Genomic DNA, 21,370 nt, shown 5'->3' on the forward strand with positions numbered 1-21,370 from the left:
GGCCACAGAACAAGTGGGAGGCTACAGGCCCGAGGTGAAAAACAGGTCTGTAACAACTTCAGATAATATATACCCTCCACCCTTTGTCTTATCAGTTGGTAACCTGGGTGTGTGGGTGGTGGTGGGAGGGGCAAGCCCAATAATGATTAAGAATATATCTGGAATGAACTGTCAGAGGAAGTGGTAGAGGTGGGTACAATAGCAATGTTTAAAAGACATTTGGACAGGTCCATGGATAGAAATGGTTTAGAGGGATATGGGCCGAACACAGGGAAATTGGGCCAGCTCAAGTACACAACTTGGTTGGCATGGACAAGTTGGGCGGAAGGGCCTGTTTCTGTGCTGCATAACTCTGACTCGAATAAGTGTATGTGTAGTTAACTTGCCCTTGCATTGTTAAATTTAAGCTCCTGGAGATGTCCTAGAGACATAGAATCACACAACACAGAAAGAGACCCTTCCGCCCACCAAGTTCATGCTGACAATCAGGTACCCAGTTCCACTAAACCTACACTGACCTTTTACTCTCCCCACATTCCCAGCAACTCCCCCCTTGATCCTACTGCTCACCTACACACTAGGGACAATTTACAGCAGCCATTTAAACTACCAACCCACACAAAGAACACAGAACATAGAACAGTACAGCACAGAACAGAACAGGCCCTTCGGCCCACAATGTGGTGCTAACATAGCTATTCTGTCCTACCTACAGAATGCCCATATCTTTCAATTTTCCTCTCATTCATGTGCCCATCCAAGCCCCTCTTAAAAGCCCCCAATGATTTTGCCTCCACCACCCTATCAGGCAACACATTCCAGGCATCCACCACTCTCTCAGTAAAAAATGTACCCCTCACGTCTGTTCTGAACCTACCCCCTCTTACTTTAAATGCATGCCCTTTGGTATTGGATCACTCAATAATGGGAAAAAGATATTGCTTGTCCACCCTACCTCATAAGTTTATACATTTCCAACAGATCACACCTCAGCCTCCACCGCTCCAGAGAAAAGAGCCCAAGTTTGTCCAGCCTCTGCTGTCTAATCCAGGCAGCATCCTAGTAAACCTCCTCTGCATCCTCTCTAAAGCCTCGACATCCTTCCTATAGTGAGGTGACCAGAATTGCATGCAATACTCTAAATGCGGCCAAACCAGAGTTCTATAGAGATGCATCATAACTCCTTGACTCCTATACTCAATACCCCAATTAATAAATTCAAGCATTCCATAAGCCTTCTTAACCACCCTGTCTACCTGTGTGGCCACTTTCAATGAGTCATGGACTTGCACCCCAAGGTCTCTCTGCTCACATCTTTGGGATGTGGGAGGAAACTGGAGCACCTGAGGGAATCCACGTGGTCAGAGGGAGAATGTGCAAACTCCACACGAACAGCGGCCAAGGTCAGGATTGAACCCAGGTGGCTGGAAGTGTGAGGCAGCAGCTCCACCAGCTGCGCCACTGTGTTGCTAAGGAAGACGATGGGTATTTCTTGTATTTTAAGCCGGCATGATTAAGTTGCATCCGTCGTACTGCTAATAAGCTCAGATCCCTATGGTGTCTGTAAACATATCATCATTATGTATGGCAGGAAGTGATGAAGCATACAAGTATTAATGAAGTGTCAGCAGCAATAATCAAGTGTGAGGTCTGTTTGGAAAGAATCCTTGTTGAACCACAGGCAAACTGTTTCCTTGGTTCTGCTGAGGGCAGTGGGTTAAATAGCAGTGGGCATAGTGGATGTTCAGCCTGTCAGTAACTGGGAGACCCTGATAACATGGTAGTTTGCAGTGCCAAGTTTATTAATGCATGTTGTGCTTCTCTTCTTCTTGGGTGAAGATGTGCTGTGCTCCATGTCAGTGGTGTAGCTGATGTCGGTGATACCAATAGAACACAGTGCAGCGCAGGAACGGGCCCTTCAGCCCACGATTCCTGTGCCGAGCACGATGCCAAATTAAGGTACATCTCCTCTCCCTGCACACAATCCATATCCCTCCATTCCCTGCATATTCATGTGTCTATCTAAAAGCCTCTTAAACGTCACTACTGTTTCTGCTTCCATCCATTCCATGAACCTTCCATTCATGGAATGGCATAAACATAAACATAAACATAGAAACATATGCCATAAACATAGAAAAATAGGAGCAGCAGAAGGCCATTCAGCCCTTTGAGCATGTTCCACCATTCAGCAAGATTAAGATTTCTTTATTAGTCACACGTACATCGAAACACACAGTGAAATGCATCTTTTGCGTAGAGTTTTCTGGGGGGAGCCCGCAAGTGTCGCCACGCTTCCAGCACCAACATAGCACGCCCACAACTTCCTAACCTGTACGTCTTTGGAACGTGGCAGGAAACTGGAGCACCCGGAGGAAACCCATGCAGACACGGGGAGAACGTACAAACTCCTTACAGACAGTGATGGGAATTGAACCCGGGTTGCTGGCGCTCTAATAGCATTATGTTAACCGCTACACTGCTGTGTCTGCCCATTATAGAATTATGGTTGATCCTTTATCTCAATAATATATTCATGTTCTCTCACTATATCTCTTGAATCTCATCAGAAGAGGACAGCACAGGAACAGGCCCTTTGGCCTACGATGTTGTGCTGAACACAATGCCAAAGCTAATTAAATCTCTTCCTCCTGCACATGATCCATATATCTCCTTTCTTTTTCAATCTTTTTATTAGTTTCCAAATTAATACAGATTTGTAGCAACTCACCGTCTGAGCAAGCGAACCGGCTCGGCAGTCGGGTTGCGCGTTGTTGGAGCGGCGAGGCCCAAGATGGCGTTGGGCCTTCGTCTTCCCCGAACGACAGGGAGAACCTGTGCGCGGGAAAGGTTTGATGACGTAGCGTATACGTCATTTCCATTTTCGGTGGGCGGGAACAGTCTCTCTTAAAAGGTCCGCGCAAGGCGGGAAAATAAACCAGTTCTTGTTCTGAAACCCTTCGACTAGTGTCTTGTTTTCACATCGCGGTAGCAGCCACTACAGATTAATATATAACATTGATGATTGTACATGTAATACAAAGAGATCAAGAGAACAATCATGGCATAGATAATCATAGAGAATAATAAAATATAAGAAAAATCTTTAGATCTCACGATCTCTTAGTAGGTGAATATAATATAAAAGAAAGGAAAGAAAAAGATTTATTGTGCATATAAAAGAAAAGAAAAGAACCGAAATCATTAAAAAATTGTGAATAATATGTCAAACCAAACTAAAAAGAAAATTTCAAAAAAAAAGAAAAAAAAACTGGACTGAAACTTCTCAATAGAAACAGAGCAATATTATGTCATCAACTCCGTTCCTCTAAATTGAAAAGTTATTGAAAAGGGATCTATATCATATGAAAGTATTGAATAAATGGACTCCAAATATCTTCAAATTTAAGCGAAGGATCAACAGTACCACTCCTAATTTTTTCCAAGTTTAAACATGATATAATTTGAGAGAACCATTGAAAAGTAGTAGGGGGTATTGGATCCTTCCATTTAAGCAAAATGGATCGTTTAGCCATTAATGTGACAAAGGCAATCATACGGTTAGCGGAAGCCGATAAATGACCAGACTCTATCCTTGGTAATCCAAAAATTGCAGTGGTAGGGTGAGGTTGTAAATCAATATTCAATACAGTTGAGATAGTGTTAAAAATGTCTTTCCAATATTTTTCCAAAAGAGGACAGGACCAAAACATATGTGTCAGAGAAGCCACATTTGATTTACATCTGTCACATACAGGATTTATATGGTGATAAAAATGGGCTAGCTTATCTTTTGACATATGGGTCCTGTGAACTACCTTAATCTGTATCAGTGTCTGGCACACATTGAAGATGTATTAAGATATATCTCCATTTCCTGCATATTTCTGTGTCTATTTAAAAGCCTCTTAAACACCACTATTGTATCTGCTTCTACTGCGTCTTCTGGCAGCCCATTCCAGATGCCTACCATCCTGTGTTTTCTAAAAAACAAATTGCTCCCCACATCTCCTTTAAACTTTTCCCCCTCACTTCAAGTGCACGTCCTCTCGTATTGAAAAATCAAAAAAAAACTGCAGAAGATGGAAAACTGAAAGAAAATCAGAAAATGCTGTTTTCAAAAAAAAATCAGCAGGTTGGGTGGTATTGGTGGCAAGAGAAACAAAGCTAATGGTTCAGGTCCGAGACCTTCCATCAGAAGCAGGAAGGACAGAAATCTAGTTAGTTTTCAGTGAGCAGAGAAGGGAGGGATGGATTAGGTAGAACAAAGGAAATACCTTTGATGGAGTGAGATCAAATGACTTAACGTGGCAGTTCATTAGCAGATAATGCTGTTTTATCTGAAATGATATCAGTGGGAATGCAAGCAGACAGAGTGTGCCAAAGTGCCTGTTTCTGTGCCGTATGATTCTATTATGATAATAATTGATCACCTATCTCTATACCATGTTCCCACTTGTTCCCATACCCTTTGATGCTTTTTGCATGTAGAAGTCTACTTCCTTCTTAAATGTACTCAGTAACTTGGCATCCACAATCTCCTCTTGTAGAGAACTCCACAGGTTCACTACCCTCCAAGTGAAGAAATTTCTCCTCATCTCAGTCCGAAATGTCTTGCCCCGTATCCTGAGATGGCGTTCACTCGTAGACCCCACAGCTTGGGGAAACGTCTTCCCCACGTCTCGTCCTGCACCGATTACTTAATTCTGCTATGGAAACAGTTTCTCCCTTTGTGATTTATCAAAACTGTCCATGATTTTGAACGTTTATCAAACCTCTACCGAGAAGAATAACCACAACTTCTCTAGTGTCTACAGAACTGAAGCACCACAGCCCCAGTTTTAGTCCAGCAAATATCCGCATCCTTTCCAAATACTTTACATAGTTCCCACCTCCATCCCACTTCATCCTACTCATTAGCCAAATAAATTTCTTGACTATTTATCTGTTTCGGCTTGCCTCTGAAAACCCCGCAGTTCCTCCAGCTGCATAATTTTTTGTCTTTGAATGAATTTTATGACAAAAGACAACTCAACTCTTCAAATGCTTATTAATAAAGGATTGCAGTTCCCTTACATAAACTGCCACAATCACTGAAAATGATTACTGTACTGTGTTAACAGAGCTGGCCATGCACTGTTGTATCCTACTTTAACTTCTATTAACTATCCAGAATAAACTTCTTAAGGTGAACAATAAACAGAGTGGTAGGTGTTTGGAATCAGAATCGGGTTTACTATCACTAACATATGTCACGAAATGTGTTGTTTTGTGGCAGCAGTACAGTACAAGGCATAAAGACAAAAAATACTATGTTATAAAAATAAACAAATAGTGCAAAAGAGGAATAACGAGGTAGTGTTCATGGGTTCATGGACCGTTCAGAAATCTGATGGTGGAGGGGAAGAAGCTATTCCTGAAACGTTGCCAGGGGTGGGAGTGGAAGCAAATACAACAGAGGCATTTGAGAAGCTCTTAGATAGGCACATTAATGTGCAGAGAATGGAGGGGTATGGACATTGTGTAGGGAGAAGGGGTTAGTTTAGTTAGGTGTTTAATTACTAGTTTAATTAGTTTGGCACAATATCGTGGGCCAAAGGGCCTATTCCTGTGCTGTCCTGTTCTATGTTCTACTATTGTTCAGGTCAAAGTCAGTGCAATTGTCACTGGCAAGGCCAGAATTTATTGTCCCTCCCTAAGTGGCCTTGAGAAGGTGGTGAACTCAAAGTCACAACAATTGCTTAGTCCAAGAATAAGGTTTATATGGCACTCATATATTAACTAAGAGGAAATACTGTAATACTTTTGCTGAAATTGAACACATATAGGACAAGAGCATCTTAAACAGGACCTTCTCAAACCATTATTTTTCAATTGATGTACATGAGTATAATCCCTTCTGTTGCCTTCTTTTGAAAGATAGAATTGGATAAGCAAATTAGGAAGTTCATTGTTAAATGCATTTTGCTTTTCTAGTGTGTAACAATACAATACAAAAATCTAATACTCTGCCCTGCACACAGAATGCCACATCTCACATGGTTTATAACCTACATTCTTCCCACAATATGCAAGTTGAACATTCCAACCTAAACAGGAGTTGGCTTCAGCTCAGTGTTGGTATTCTCACCTCTCAGTCCATTGACCACCAATCCCTCAGCTCCACATCACCCATACAAGTAATTGGTTTATTATTGTCACATGTACTGAGATAACTTTGTTTTTGTGTTATCGAGACAGATCATTCCAAACATAAGCACATTGAGGTGATACAAAAAGAAAAACAATAACAGAATCCAAAATACTGTGGTATTGCCATCTGTTGCAGTGAAGCAGTTCAAGAGGATGGCTCACCACCAGCTTATCAAAGGCAATTAGGAATGGGAGACAAACACTGGCCTTGCTAATGACACCCACATTGTGAACAGCAAATAACTTAGATCTAAACTCATCCTTCAGCGCAGGAGTGGAACAGCCGATTTATGCAAAGTCTCTTAAATAGCCATGGGACAAATGCCAACATTATCTGAGGATAAGAAGAACATTATCTTCTGAATATCGGCCAGAAGTATCAAGAGGACTCAACACTATTATCTTGAATAGTGTCATGCCACCCCTTACCTTGGGAGTACAGATGTCAATCTCAGTTTATAGTTTAATGTACCAAGAAAAAGAAACAGGAATTTGCCTTTGGAGTCCCTCAAGTCTACTTCACCTTTCAATATGATCACGTGATCCTCTGCTTTGTCCACTTTTCTTGATGAAGGAAAATGGGGATAAAGCAGGAGATTGAACATAAGAACAGGAGTAGGACATCTGGCTCTTTGAGCCTGATCTGTCATTCATCTACCTCAACGTTTCTTGCCAATGTTATCCCTACATTTCTCAATGTCCAGAATCTCTGTTTTGAATGAATGTACTGATTGAGCTCTCGCAGCTCTCCAGGTACCTTGGTGTACAACTCCAAAGATCCTTGAAGGTGACTGGGTTCTCCATGTCCTCTCTCCAGTCTCTCCTTGTAACTGAAACATTCCATCCCAGGCACTTCCTGGGAGTGAACATCACCAATAGCCTGTCCTGGTCAAATCACGTAGATGCCATGGCCAAGAAAGCTCACCAGCACCTCTACTTCCTCAGGAGGCTAAAGAAATTCAGTATGTCCCCTTTGACACTCACCAACTTTTATAGATGCACCATAGAAAGCATCCTATTTGGGTGCACCACAGCTTGGTACGGCAACTGCTCTGCCCAGGACCGCAAGAAAATGCAGAGGGTTGTGGACACAGCCCAGCGTGTCCTGGACACCAGCCTCCCCTCCATGGACTCTGTCTTTACTTCTCGCTGCCTTGGTGAAGCAGCCAGCATAATCAAAGACCCCCCCCCCCCCCACCTGGGTCATTCTCTCTTCTCTCCTCTTCCATCAGGTAGAAGATAAAGGAGCCTGAGGGCACATACCACCAGGCTTAAGGACAGCTTCTATCCCATTGTGAGAAGACTATTGAACGGCTCCCTTATACGATGAGATGGACTCTGACCTCACACTCTACCTTGTGACCTTGCACCTTATTGTCTACCTGCACTGCATTTTCTCTGTAGCTGTGATACTTTACTGTTATTGTTTTTACCTGTACTACCTCAATGTACTCTGTACTAACTCAGTGTAACTGCACTGTGTAATGAGTTGACCTGTACGATCAGTAGGCAAGGCAAGTTTTTCACTGTACCTCGGTACAAGTGACAATAATAAACCAATACCAAAACCAATACCAATACTTCCCTTAAGACCCTAGGATGAACTCCATCAGGATCTGAGGATACGTCAACCAATAGCTTCAACAATTTGCTTAGAATCACTTCCCTGTCACTCATCATGCTGAGTAATCCTGAAATTTACTTAAACTGAACACCGGCTTCAGATCTGTTGGGTACACCAGCATGATTTGCCTCAACATTTACTTCTGGATATATCTTCTAACTGTTCACATGCCAAGGAAATATTTCACATTAAAAATATAGTATTGCACAGCTGTGACAGCCAGCATCAAAATAAACATTAAAATTAACTTTAATTTCTATCACTGTGTAATTAACATAGCAAGAGTTGGTTTCAAATTGAAATAAGCCACTTACTCAATCATTCTGATTGAAAGGAATCCCCTAATTAATTAGCAGCACTAATGCCAGCCAGCTGCACTGCTAATTATTAACAGATCATAGGAATCAAAGGAAGAAAATAAAAGCCAAAATTTTAAGGAAAACATGAAGAACATAGTTGAAGGCAAAAGGAGCCAGAATTCGTTGATTTACTTTGGAACTGTCCACAACAAACTGAGACCAACCTGAGAAATCATTAGATTAAAAGTTATTCAGTCTCAATTCACTTCCCTTTATGTTAGTCCTCTATTCACATTTTATATAATCATTTAAAGTTATTACTCACAAATAACAGTCGCAGAATAAAAAAAGGAAAGACTTTCCTTTGATAATGCAACATCAAGATTTCTCAAAGAACTTCATGGTTAATGAATTACTTCGATGGTGTAGGCACAATTGCAGTATGGGAAGCAGGCAACCAGACGACATCACTGGTGATTTTAAGTGATTAGATTATCCATCTTTTGGTATGTTGGTTGAGGGATGAATAGTGGCTCAGGATCCCAAAGATTAAATCATTGCTCTTTCTCCAAATAACATGTCATACAGCACAGATACCAGTTGATAATACCAAGAAGTACACATCTATACTAATCCCATTACTAGCATTTGGCCTCCAGCCTTCAATGTCTTGGTGATTCAAGTGTTTGTCTAGATAAATGTTATGAGAGTCTCTACCTCCACCACTCTCGCAGTGCATTCCAAACTCTAGCCTCCCTCTGGGTGAAAAGATTCTTAGTAATATTCCTTCGAAACCTCTTACTCTTTACCTTGACACTGTGCCCACTGATTGTAGCTACCTCTTCTATGGGGAAAAGTTTACCACTGTTTTCCCTATCTATGCCCTTTGTAACTTTGTACAACTCTATCAGGACACGCCTCCCCCTTGCCCCACACACCTCCCCCCAGCTTTCTCTGCTCCAAGGAAAACAACACAGCCCATTCAGTCTCTTTTCATAACTGAGTCTCTCCATCCCGGTAAATCTCTTCTGCACCCTCTCCAGCACAATCACATGGAACTTAGAACAGTGAAGCACAAGAACAGGCCCTTTGGCAAATGATGTTGTGCCAAACTAATCAAACTAATAATTAAACACCGAACTAAACTAATCCCTTCTGCCAACACAATGTCCATATCCCTCCAGTCTCTGCACATTCATGTGCCTATCTAAGAGCCTTGTAAGTGACTCTGTTGTATTTGCCTCCACCGCCACCAGTGGCAGAACATTGCAGGCACCCACCACTATCTGTGTAAAAAAAAACTTATCCCGCACATCTCCTTTGAACTTTCCCCCCTCTCGCCTTAAATGCATGTCCTCTAGTATTAGACATTCAGACCTTGGGAAAAAGATACTGGCTGTCTACTCAATCTATAACTCTCATAATCTATAAACTTCTATCAGTTCTCCCCTCAGCTTTCACTGCTCCAGAGAAAACAACCCAAATTTTTCCAACCTCTCCTTATAGCACCTGCCCTCTAATCCAGGCAGCATCCTGGTAAACCTCTTCAGTACCCTCTCCAGAGCCTCCACATCCTGCCTATAACGGGGCGACCAGATTTTTTCTTCCTTTCTCATTTTTTTCTATACTAAAGAGACTAAAATTGTGCACAATATTCCAGATGTGGCCTCATTAATGTTTGGTAAAACTGTACCTTAACTTCATTGCTCATATATTCTCTGCAAATGAGGGTGAGAATCCTGTATACCTTCTTTATTACTCTATCTAGCTGTGTTGCCATCTTCAGAGATCTTTAGATTTGTACACCAAGGTACCTCCATTCCACAATACTCCCTATGATCCCAGTCATGGTTCTGGAGTCCTTTTCATTGAGTTGAAGAGGAAGACAAGGTGTCATAGAGTCACCCTAATGTAATGTCTTCTTTCAAAGAGATCTGTTCTAAAAATGACAGAAAGGACTGAATACAAGAATAAGAATACAACAATAAAAGAAAATAAAAGCATGAGTAGGCCACTCGGCCCCTCAAACCTGACCTACCGTTCAATACGATTGTGGTTGATCAACGCTGGCCTCAGCTCATCTGTGCCAGTTCCCCATAGCCCTCGATTCCTCAATCTTTCAAATATTGTTGTCACCTTAATTATCTTTCCTCTATCACCATCCGGGACAGAGAATTCCGGATATTTACTACCATCTGAGATAAGAACACTGAGTGACCCTTTCATTAACCTACATTTAGAGGCTTGACTTCTGCATATGGAGTTGTAGGGTGCAAAATTTCAAAAGAGGGGTGAGGATGAGGGGTGTGTAGGGGAATGTGGGTGTGTGGGGGATGTGGATGGAGTCACACCTGATGTGATGAGCAGCCTGTGTGTTAGATGCATCCGAGTGTCAGAATGAAAGAGCAATATTTCTTCTGGTACAGAGCTCACCTTAGCATATCTTGTGAGATGCTGAAATCTCTTGTGAACTTGCTCCAAGAAATTGCAGAGAGTTGGGAACACAGCCCAGTTCACCACGCAAACCCTCTATTGATTCCACCTAACACTTGCTGCTGCCTCGGGAAAACAGCCAACGTAATCAAGGACCCCTCCTACCCCGGTCATTCTCCTCTCTCCCATTGGGCAGAAGATACAAAAGCTTGAGAACACGTGCCACCGGGCTCAAGGACAGCTTCTATCCCACTGTTATCAGACTCTTGAATGGACCTCTCACATGCTTAGAGATGAATTTTTGATCTCCCAATCTACCTCATCGTGGCCCTTGCACTTTATTTGTCTACCTGCACTGCACTTTCTCTGTAGCTGTAACATGATATTCTGCACTGTGTTTTCCTTTTTACTACCCTGATGTATCTATGTGCGGAATGATCTGCCTGGATGGCACGCAAAGCAAAAGCTTGTCATTATATCTCGGTACATGAGACAATAATAAATCAATACCAATACAAATGAGCAGGAATTCTCATTCCTGGAGTAATAGTCATCGAGCCTACAGCACGGAAATAGGCCCTTCAGCCCAACTGGTCCATGCTGACCAAAATCCCCACCTAAGCTAGTCCCATTTGCCCGTGTTTGGCCCATATCCCTCTAAACCTTTCCTATCCGTGTACCTGTCCAAGTACATTTAAAAATATTGCTGATGTACCTGTTTCAACCACTTCCTCTGGCAGCTCATTCCATATACTGACCACCCTCTGGGTGAAAGAGTAGCTCTTTATTTTCCTATTGAATCTCTCCTCCCTCACCTTAAACATGTGCCCTCTAGTTCTTAATTCTCCAACCCTGGGTAAAAGACTGTGCGGATTCACCCTATCTATGCCCCTCATGATTTTATAAGATCACCCCTCAGTCTCCTTCGCTCCAATAAAAAAAGGTCCCAACTTGCTCAACGTGTCTCCATATCTCAGTCAAGAGCAGACCTCAGTGGCCAGACTGATTGAACAGTGGCGCTGGTCGATCTCCTGCCCACCGCCTTGCCTCGTCCCACACACTAGACTCCTGATCTCAATCCTCTTGCCTCTCTGTGAAAGTGGTGGCACTCTCTCCTGAAGTCTCTCTATCCACAGCAGAGACTGCATGTGCTGCTGCTCTCTGGCTGCCTTGTGTAATGTGTCTCTTTGGACTGATACCCTTCTGTCATTGATGTTGAGCCAAATGTTCCCAGTTACATTAAATTGGGTGAAGGCCCATCTGGATCTGCACTGACCCTATAATGATGTGTATGTCTGTGTGCAAATCACCATTTGTAATGTATTTATCTCCAGTTTCATACATTTCTGTGAATATCTGATTGGCCATTAGCTCTTTACGCAACACTTTAATGCACCTAGAAAGGCGAAATCCAGTTTGACGCTAATATATTTTATTGTAACAAGATGTTATTTGAACTGCTCCTATTAGCATCCCACCTAATAAACTCAGCTAATACAATTCCATCCAGTATCAAAGGCAATAAGCAGCTTTATAAGCCTGAAAATTAGCCTCAGTGATGATGTGGCGTGAATGATTAATCCATTTAAAATGTATGTGTTCATCGAGAGAGCTGCTTAAGTGTTCACCTAATAATTTCACTCTCATCAATTTTAAGCTTTATTGTTTCGCTGCCTTTTGGGGGTGAGGTTATCTCAGTGGGTGTACTGGCATGTACTTCTTTCCTTTCTCTTGCTACCACCTCACCCAAGGTGCTTTGGCCCTGGGAGTGGAATTGACTGTTTACAGCCTCCAGCTCCTCCACCCTCCCCAACATAGTCATCGAGTCACACAGCACGGAAACAGGCCCTGTGGTCCACCTCATCCACATCGACCAAGATACCCATCCAAGTCAGTCCCATTTGCCCATATTTGACCCATATCCCTCTAAATCTTGAGTCCTGAAGAAGGGCCCTGACCCGCAGTGTTGACCATCTGTTTTTCTCCATGGATGCTGCCCGGTCTGCTGAGTTCCTCCAGCATCTTGTTGTTTTTTCATCTCGATTCCAGGATCTGCAGTCCTTTGTTTCTCCTTCTAAATCTTTCCTTTCCTGTCAGGGAGACCTGATCAAAGTTTATGAAGTTATGAGAGGCATAGATAAGGTAGACTGTCAAAATCTTTTTCCCAGGTCAAGTAATATGAGTACATGCAAATGAGGAGAGAGGGGGAAAGTTTAAAGGAGATGTGCGGGTCAAATGTTTTTTTTTAAACACACAGAGAGAGGTGGGTGCCTGGAATGGGCTGCCAGGGGTAATGGTGGAAGTCAATACGATAGAGGTATTTAAGAGGCTTTTAGATAAGCACATGAATGTGCAGGGAATGGAGGGATATGGATGATGTACAAGCAGATACAGGAGCCTGAAGGCACGTACCACCAGACTTAAGGTCAGCTTCTACCCCACTGTGATAAGACTATTGAATGGTTCCCTTATACAATGAGATGGACTGTGACCTCATGATCTACCTTGTTGTGACCTTGCACCTTATTGCACTGCACTTTCTCTGTAGCTGTGACACTTTACTCTGTACTGTTATTGTTTTTTACCTGTACTACATCAATGCACTCTGTACTAACTCAATGTAACCACACTGTGTAATGAATTGGCCTGTACGATCAGTTTGTAAGACAAGCTTTTCACTGTACCTCAGTACAAGTGACAATAATAAACCAAAACTTAATCCATATGTCTTTAGAATGTGGGAGGAAACTGGAGCACCCGGAGGAAACCCACACATCTTTTCATCCGGTAATCTCTTCACATAACAAAGTTTGGAATAGACTACTTGTTTCAGGAATTCTGGTGATGCAAGAGACAGCAGATGCTGGAATCTGGAGCAACAAACAGTCTGCAAGAGGAACTCAATGGGTAAAGCAACGTCTGCGGAGGAAAGAGAAGGGTCTTGACTTGAAACATTGACAATTCTTCTCCTCCCATAGATGCTGCTCAACCTGCTGAGTTCCTCCAGCAGAACGTTGACTTGAAACCTCATGTGACCTGCCTAATGTAGCTAGGGTTAATTAAGGCCTCAGTACTGGGAATGTTGGCCTTGTTCACTTGTGGATTCAGGAGATTGTGCAGAGATGGTGGGATATTATTACTTTGGGACACCTTAAGAGTTGCGAAGGTCACCATGAAAATCCACCACTTTCCTTTTATTGGAAGGCCTCAGTCTGGTAACCTACCTTGGGATGTTGATTGCCGATGGCAGCCAGTCAGTGCCTTAAAATCTTGGCCACTGCTTTGTTGTAGATACAGGCACAGCTACCACCCTCCATTAGGTTCAAGCCTCACCTCTGACCTGCTTCCTGTGGCCAATAACAGAAACTGTTTGGAATAACAAAGAAGTGAAGTGACCACACTGAACAAAAAACTCATTAAATTACCAGGGAAGCTCATACATGAAGGGATGTGCTTTGTGTGCATCATCCAGGGAGCAACACAGCATAAGTAACTACAGTGCTCTGCCTGTTCACTGTGATTCAATGCTTGGTAACCTCCATGGATCCCCAGCTCACTCAGGCACAGGCATAAGTTATTGGAGTTCACTGTTGGTACAATAACTCTGTCATTATGAATCCCAAGCTACTGAGGTGTGTAAACACCAAGCTATTGGATGTTATCATGTGTGAATTTTTCTTTATCAGAACAGTTTGCCTCTGCAACGGAGATCTAGAATTCTATAACATCAAGTTATTTTATTACACCAGCACAGCTAAAAATAACATCAGTTGATCTACTAGGTAGCCTCAGCTATTATCTATAGCATTTTTATTTATAAAATCAGGAATATGAAAAGAAATGCCTTAAAATTGAAGCTCAATGCAGTCATACGTTACATTAATTTTCCCATCATGGTATCTAGTTACATTTTGAATAACACAATCTATTTTACCTTGCTTGGTGCATTATTTCAAGCATTTATCAGCCTTTGAATAAAGATAGTTTCCTGTTAATAATTTGCTGCTTGCTAATTGCCATACATGTCCTCTCCTCCTCCTTTCGATGCATTGTTTGAAGTATTAATCTGTGTCCGTTTATATTTATCATTTCTGTACGTTGATTAAATCTCCCTTCAATTATCCTGACTCAGGCACAGGAGCTCAATATCCTGTGGAGTGGAGGCTGGTTTTCATGATGTGCTGAGCTGTGTCCACAACTCTCAGCAATTTATTGCTGTCTTGGGCAGAGCAGTTGCCATACCAAGCTGTGATTCAACTGGACAGGATGCTTTCTGTGTGCATCTATAAAAATGAGAGAGGGCCATTGGGGACAGGCTGAATTTCCTTAGCCCTCTGAGGAAGGTCCATTTGACTATCTTATAGATGGGTACATACTACAACCACAGTGCTCTGGTGGTGGAGGAACTGAATGTTTAGACCAGTGCCAAGATTGAGAAGCTGCTTCCCAAGGCTGATGAGAATAGAATTAAGGAGCACAGTCACAGGATAAGCCACACTCAGTATTATCTGCAGTTCTGGTCACCTAGCCATAGGAATAATGTCATTAAGCTGGAAAGGGTGCAGAAAAGATTCACAAGGATGTTACTGGGACTGGAGGGCTTAAGTTACAAGGAGAGACTAGTTAGGTTGGGGCTTTTTCCCCCTGAAGTGTAGGAGGCTGAGAGGTGACCTTATAGAGGTAGATAAAATGAGGGCATAGACCTCATCATCCAGGCAGCAACACAGGATAAGTAACTACAGTGCTCTGCCTGTTCACTGTGATTCAATGCTTGGTAACCTCCATGGATTCCTGGCTCACTCAGGCACAGGCACAAGTTATTGGAGTTCACTGTTGGTACAATAACTGTCAATATGAATCCCAAGTCACTGAGGTGTCTTGGCCCTGGATAATTGTGGGCTGCAGGGTCTGTATTGTGCTGTATTGTTCTATGATAGACAAGGTTAATGGTCATTGTATTTTCTTCTCCCCCTAGGGTAGGGGAGTCTAAAACTAGAGGCCATAGGTTTAAGGTGGAAGGGAAAGATTTAAAGGGGACTACCTTCCATGTTCCTCTCCTTGGTGAATACAGATGAGAATTATTCATTTAGGACATCACCCACATCACCTGGCACCACACAAAACACCCATTGGTCCCTAAGGGGACTTACTCTTACCCTCTTGCCCCAATATACTTATAGAATACATTTCCTTCAGTGCTTGCTGCCTGTCATTCACTCCACTAGTAACATTCTGCCAACCCAAAGAAAACCTCTTTTTTCCATCTTTTAACCAATCCTCTATTCATACTGACACGTTACACCAACCCATCCCAATCCCATCACCCCACATTTGGTATAACAACTTCAGTATGGTACCTTTTAAAAATTCCTTTTGAAAATATAATATTTTACACTCACTGGTTCCTCTTCATCTACCCTACTTATTACATTCCTACTTAATTTGTCAAACACGATTTTCCCATTATAAAGAGAAACAAAGATTGCAGATGCTGGAATCTAGATGAAAAACACAATGACGCTGGAGGAACTCAGCAGGCCAGGCAGCATCCGTGGAGAAAAGCAGGTGGTCAACGTTTCGGGTCAGGACCCTTCTTCAGGACTGAAGATAGGAAAAAAGGGGGAAGCCCAATTTATAGGAGGGAAAAGCAGAGCAGTGATAGGTGGACAAAGGAGGGGAGGTGGGGTGAGCACAGGGTGGTGATAGGTGGATGCAGGTAAGGGATAGTGATAGGCAGGTGTGGGGGAGGAGGTGAGAACAGATCCACTGGGGGATGGGTCAAAGATAAAGAGAAGAAAAAAGGTAGAAAAAGATAGGCTAGAGAAGGGAAAAAGAGAAGAGGCGTGGTGGTGGGGAGGGGGGTGGGTTGTGGGGATTACTTAAAATGGGAGAATTCAATGTTCATGCCGTTTTTCCGTCTTGGAACTTTGCAGCCTAACAGCATAAACATTAAATTCTCCCACTTTAAGTAATCTCCACCCCCCTTCCCCACATCCCACCCCCCACCACCATGTTTCTTCTCTTCCTCCTTTTCCAGCCTCATCCTCCATTTAGAATGCTTCTTCTTTGGGATGAACTGATCCTGCATCTTCCGGATTACTCCCAGAAACTCCTGCCATTGCTGCTCTATTGTTATCCCTGCTAGGGCCCCCTTCCAATCAACTTTGGCCAGCTCCTCTCTCATGCCTCTGTAGTTACCTTTACTCAACTGTAATACCAATACATCCAGTTGTAGCTTCTCCCTCTCAAACTGCAGGGTGAATTCTATATTATGATCACTGCCTCCTAAGGGTTCCTTTACCTTAAGCTGTCTAATCAAATCTAGTTCACCGTACAACACCAAATCCAGAATTTCCTTTCCCCCAGTGGGCTCAATCACAAGCTGCTCTAAAAAGACATCTCGTAGGCATTCTACAAATTCCTTCTCTTGGAATCCAGTACTGACTGGATTTTCCCAATCTACCTGCGTATTGAAATCCCCCATTACCACTGTAACATTGCCCATTTTACATGCCTTTTCTAACTCCTTTTGTACCCCACATCCTGGCTGCTATACAGAGACCTGTAATACAATTGCCATCAGGGAGTTTTTACCCTTGCAGTTTCTTAACTCTACCCACAAGGATTCCACATTTTCTGATCCTATGTCACTTCTTGCTAAGGATTTGATTTCATTTTTTACCAACAGAACCACCCCACCCCCTCTGCCCAGCTGCCTGTCTTTTCGATAGGATGTGTATCCTTGGATGTTTCTCTCCCAGCTGTGATCTCCTTTCAGCCACAACTGATGCCCACAACGTCATACCTGCCGATTTCTAACTGTGTTATGAGCTCATCTACCTTATTTCATTTACTGCATGCATTCAAATACAACACCTTCAGTCCTGTATTCACCACCCTTCTCAAATTTGTCTCCATGTTGCCAGGTTAAATTCTTATCCCTTTCCAAACTTTGTCTTATTCTTTATTCTGGAGACTTCAGTAACCTCTCCTGCACTCCTTCCCTTTTACTTTGTCCATACTTTTCCAATCTGTTGAACTTACCTCCCCCCCACCCCATTTAGTTCAAAGCCCTATCTACAGTCCTAGTTATGCGATTCACCAGGGCCCTGGTTCCAGCACAGTTCAGGTGGAGCCGGTCCCATCAGAACAGCTCCCTCCTTCCCACTTCTCCCACACCAATCTTTGAGCCGCACATTTAAATCTCTGATCTTATTCACCCTGTGCCAATTTGCACATGGCTCAGGTAGCAATCCAGAGATTATTAGCTTTTTGGCTCTACTTTTTAACTTAGTTACTAGCTGCTCAAATTCCCTCAGTAAAACCTCTTTGCTTGTTCTACCTACATAGTTGGTACCCACATGGGCCAAGACAACTGGATTTTTTCCCTCCCACTCCAAATTCCTCTTCAGGTCAGATGAGATGTCCCAAACCCAGGCACCAGGCAGGCAACACAGCCTGGGTCTCTCGATCCTTGCTAGAGAGAATTGTGTCTATTCCCCTGACTATACTGTCCCCAATCACAACTACATTTCTCTTCTCTGCTCCCTCTTGAATGGCTCCCTGAACCACAGTTCAGTTGTTCATCTTTCCTACAGCCCCCACTCTCATCCACACACGGAGCAAGAATCTCAGACCTGTTGGACAAGCTCAAGGGCTGAGCACTACCAGCACTCCAGCACTACCTCTTGGATCCCCCTACTTGCCTCACTCACAGTCATACCCTCTTGTCCCTGACCACAGACCAAATTTGAAGTAGTTAACCTAATGGGTGTGATTGCCTCCTGAATCGCAGCATCCAGGTAACTCCCCCTCCCTGATGCATCACAGTGTTTGAAGCTCAGATTCAAGGTCATCAACTTCAAGCCAGAGTTCCTCAAGCAACCAAAACACTTGCTGCTGATGTGGTCACCAGGAACCACAATGGGGTCCACCAGCTCCCACATCATGCAGCTACAACACATCACCTGATCCTGCATTCCTACTTTATTTAATTAGTTATACTTTGATGTCTTTTTATTTAACTACTATATAAAACCTTACCTGTTCTTACCTGCTACTCACCTGTGCCTCCTCGCTAAAGCCTCAGATTCCCATTCCACAATGGCTGTTCCAAACTGGCCCCTCTGCTTCACCCTACCTTCCTTTTATTGGCTCAGTTGCCACGCAGTCAGCCAATCACACAACTCTAAAAAAAATCTGCTAGCTCCTCCCCTCTGCTGCTCTGCTTGTCGCAAGCTCTCCGAGCCACGGGCTACATATATTTTTTCCCTCATTCACTTTTGCACTAGTGTCGTTATGTTTATTCTGTTTATTTTTCACACATGTATAATTTATGTTAATTTAAGTTTATATTAACATATGTCTGTCCTTGTCTTGTAATGTACTGGGCTGCTACTGCAGAAAGCTAATTTTCATGGCATTTATACCCTGTGAATGTATGTTTATGACAACAAAAACCTGAACTTGAACTTGAACGTCATAGTTGTGAGTTCAAAGTCAATTGAGATTAATCCCGATATTTTTGAATACTTTCTGAACCACTCACACCAGCTCTTTCTGTTCGTGGTCACTAAAACCTTCCACTTTGTTCACAGAGCCTGATCAATTCCAATTAAGGACAAAGAAATGAATTGGCTTTTCAGTTCAAAATGTGCTGCTGCATATTTCACCTTCTTGACTTACCTGGGGACAATTTTGGTTCACTCAGTTTGATTATGTAATCTCTTGCTCCGTATAACTTATCGTGTCTTCCAGCAGCATGATCTGCAAAATACTTGCAAAAGACTTGAACTACTCTCTGTTCCTTCATCCAAGTCATTAATATGTATGGCGAAAACTCATACCAATCCCTGTGGAACACCGTTTGTCGCATCTCACCTATCAAAGTACAATCTCTGAGCCTATTCTATGTCCTTGGGAATGAATTGAATGAAGATCGACAGGTGTAATAGTTATGTGTCAGGAAATGGCAGAGAAGGATCTAAATGTAAGTGGGCACTTCTGGTCGAAATCGTAACTCTGTGGTAAGCACACATACGCAATGATCCAGCAGTAAAGACGACTTGAGCCCATGACATCGGGGAAATGGATTACTGTAAAAGATCAGCAAAAGAGTCAAATTTGTAGCTGTTGCTTTTAATAACCACAGCAAGGCGTAGCACTAATAAAGCACAAGTGTTTGGTTTTATGTTCATATTGTGATGTGCATCTTTCTGTGCTTTGGTATATTGCTCCCTTCTTAATTTGCAGTCTAGGGTGTATATCAATTCACTCCCCAAATAAATTAAGTTATTGGGCTGGTTTATGTCACTTGAAGTTTCTTATTCTTCATAAGCATTGACATGAAATTTTCCAATCAATATACCAAGTGAAAAATTCCTGAATAAAGTTAGGAACTAAACCAGTTTTCCTCTTGAACCCCCAACCTGATCATGGCATAGGGCAAGAAAACAAAATAGAAGGAAACACGGTTTTGCCTTCACTGATCTTATTACTTCCACATGTAACTAGAAAGTAGGTGCCTTTATAAGCTTCTCTTCCGCAGAATATAAGACACTGAAAAGTTAAATGAGCTTGATCTTTTGGAAAGCCGTATGGAATATTGGTCACTTCAGGATTCTGGTCTGTATTAAGGAGGATAGTTTTGTTTCTTCTTTGGAAAGAAGCTCCTCCATCAAACAAAATCATTTTCAACACTAGTGTTTGAGCACCTGCATGAAATGTCTGTTTTATAACAGAGGCATCAATCCACTGAAAATAAGCCCATTTAGTTGGTAATTGGCAGACATGATAGTGTAGCGGTTAGCGTAACACTATTACAGTGCCAGAGACCCGGGTTCATTCTGGCCGCTGTCTGTGAGGAATTTGTACATTCTCCTTGTGTCTGTGTGGCCTTCCTCTGGGTGCTCCGGTTTCCTCCCACATTCCAAAGACGTACGGGTTAGGAAGTTGTGGGCATGCTATGTTGGCGCCGGGCACGTGGTGACACTCGCGGGCTGCCCCCAGAACACTCTACGCAAAAGATGCACTTCACCGTGTGTTTCGATGTACATGTGACAATTATCTTATTACAGGAATAAGGGAAGACAAAGGAGTGGGGAGGAAGAAGAAGAAGAAAAACCGAAAGTTAGAGAAATTGATGTTGAGACCATCAGGTTGAAGACTCCCAAGGCGGAGTATGAGGTGTTGTTGGTATAGTTAGAACATAGAACAGTACAAGCCCATATGTAACAGGATACAGTGAAAAGCCATTGTTTGTATGCCATCCAGTCAGATCATTCCATACCTAAGTACATCAAGGTAGTATAAAAGGAAAAAAGCAGAATATAGTGGAGACACAAGAGATTCTGCAGATGCTGGAATCTGGAGCAATACACAAAAAGTGCTGGAGGAACTCAGCAGGTCAGGCAGCATCTATGGAGGGAAATAAACAGTTGAAGTTTCGAGCCGAGACCCTTCATCAGGACTGGAAAGGAAGAGGGCAGAAGCCGGAATAAGAAGGTGGGGGGAGGGGGAGGAGCACACGCAGGCAGGGGGTGGGTGAGTTCATGTGACAGGCGAGTCCAGGTGAGAGGAAAAAAGGTGGGTGGGGGAGGCGGAGAAGATGCAATAAGCTGAGAGGTGATGAGGAGAAGAGGCAAAGGGCTGATGAAGAAGGAATCCGGTAGGAAAGGCTAGTGGACCATGGAATAAAGGATGGGGGAGGGGAGGAGAGGAGATGGGCAGGTCACCAAGACAGGGGAAGGGAGCAACAGTAATAAGGGAAGACAAACGAGTGGGGTGGATGGGCAGAAAAAGAAGGGGTGGGGTTACCGGAAGA

This window comes from Pristis pectinata, chromosome 5 (genome assembly GCF_009764475.1).
Source record: "Pristis pectinata isolate sPriPec2 chromosome 5, sPriPec2.1.pri, whole genome shotgun sequence".
In the NCBI taxonomy this organism is placed as follows: domain Eukaryota; kingdom Metazoa; phylum Chordata; class Chondrichthyes; order Rhinopristiformes; family Pristidae; genus Pristis; species Pristis pectinata.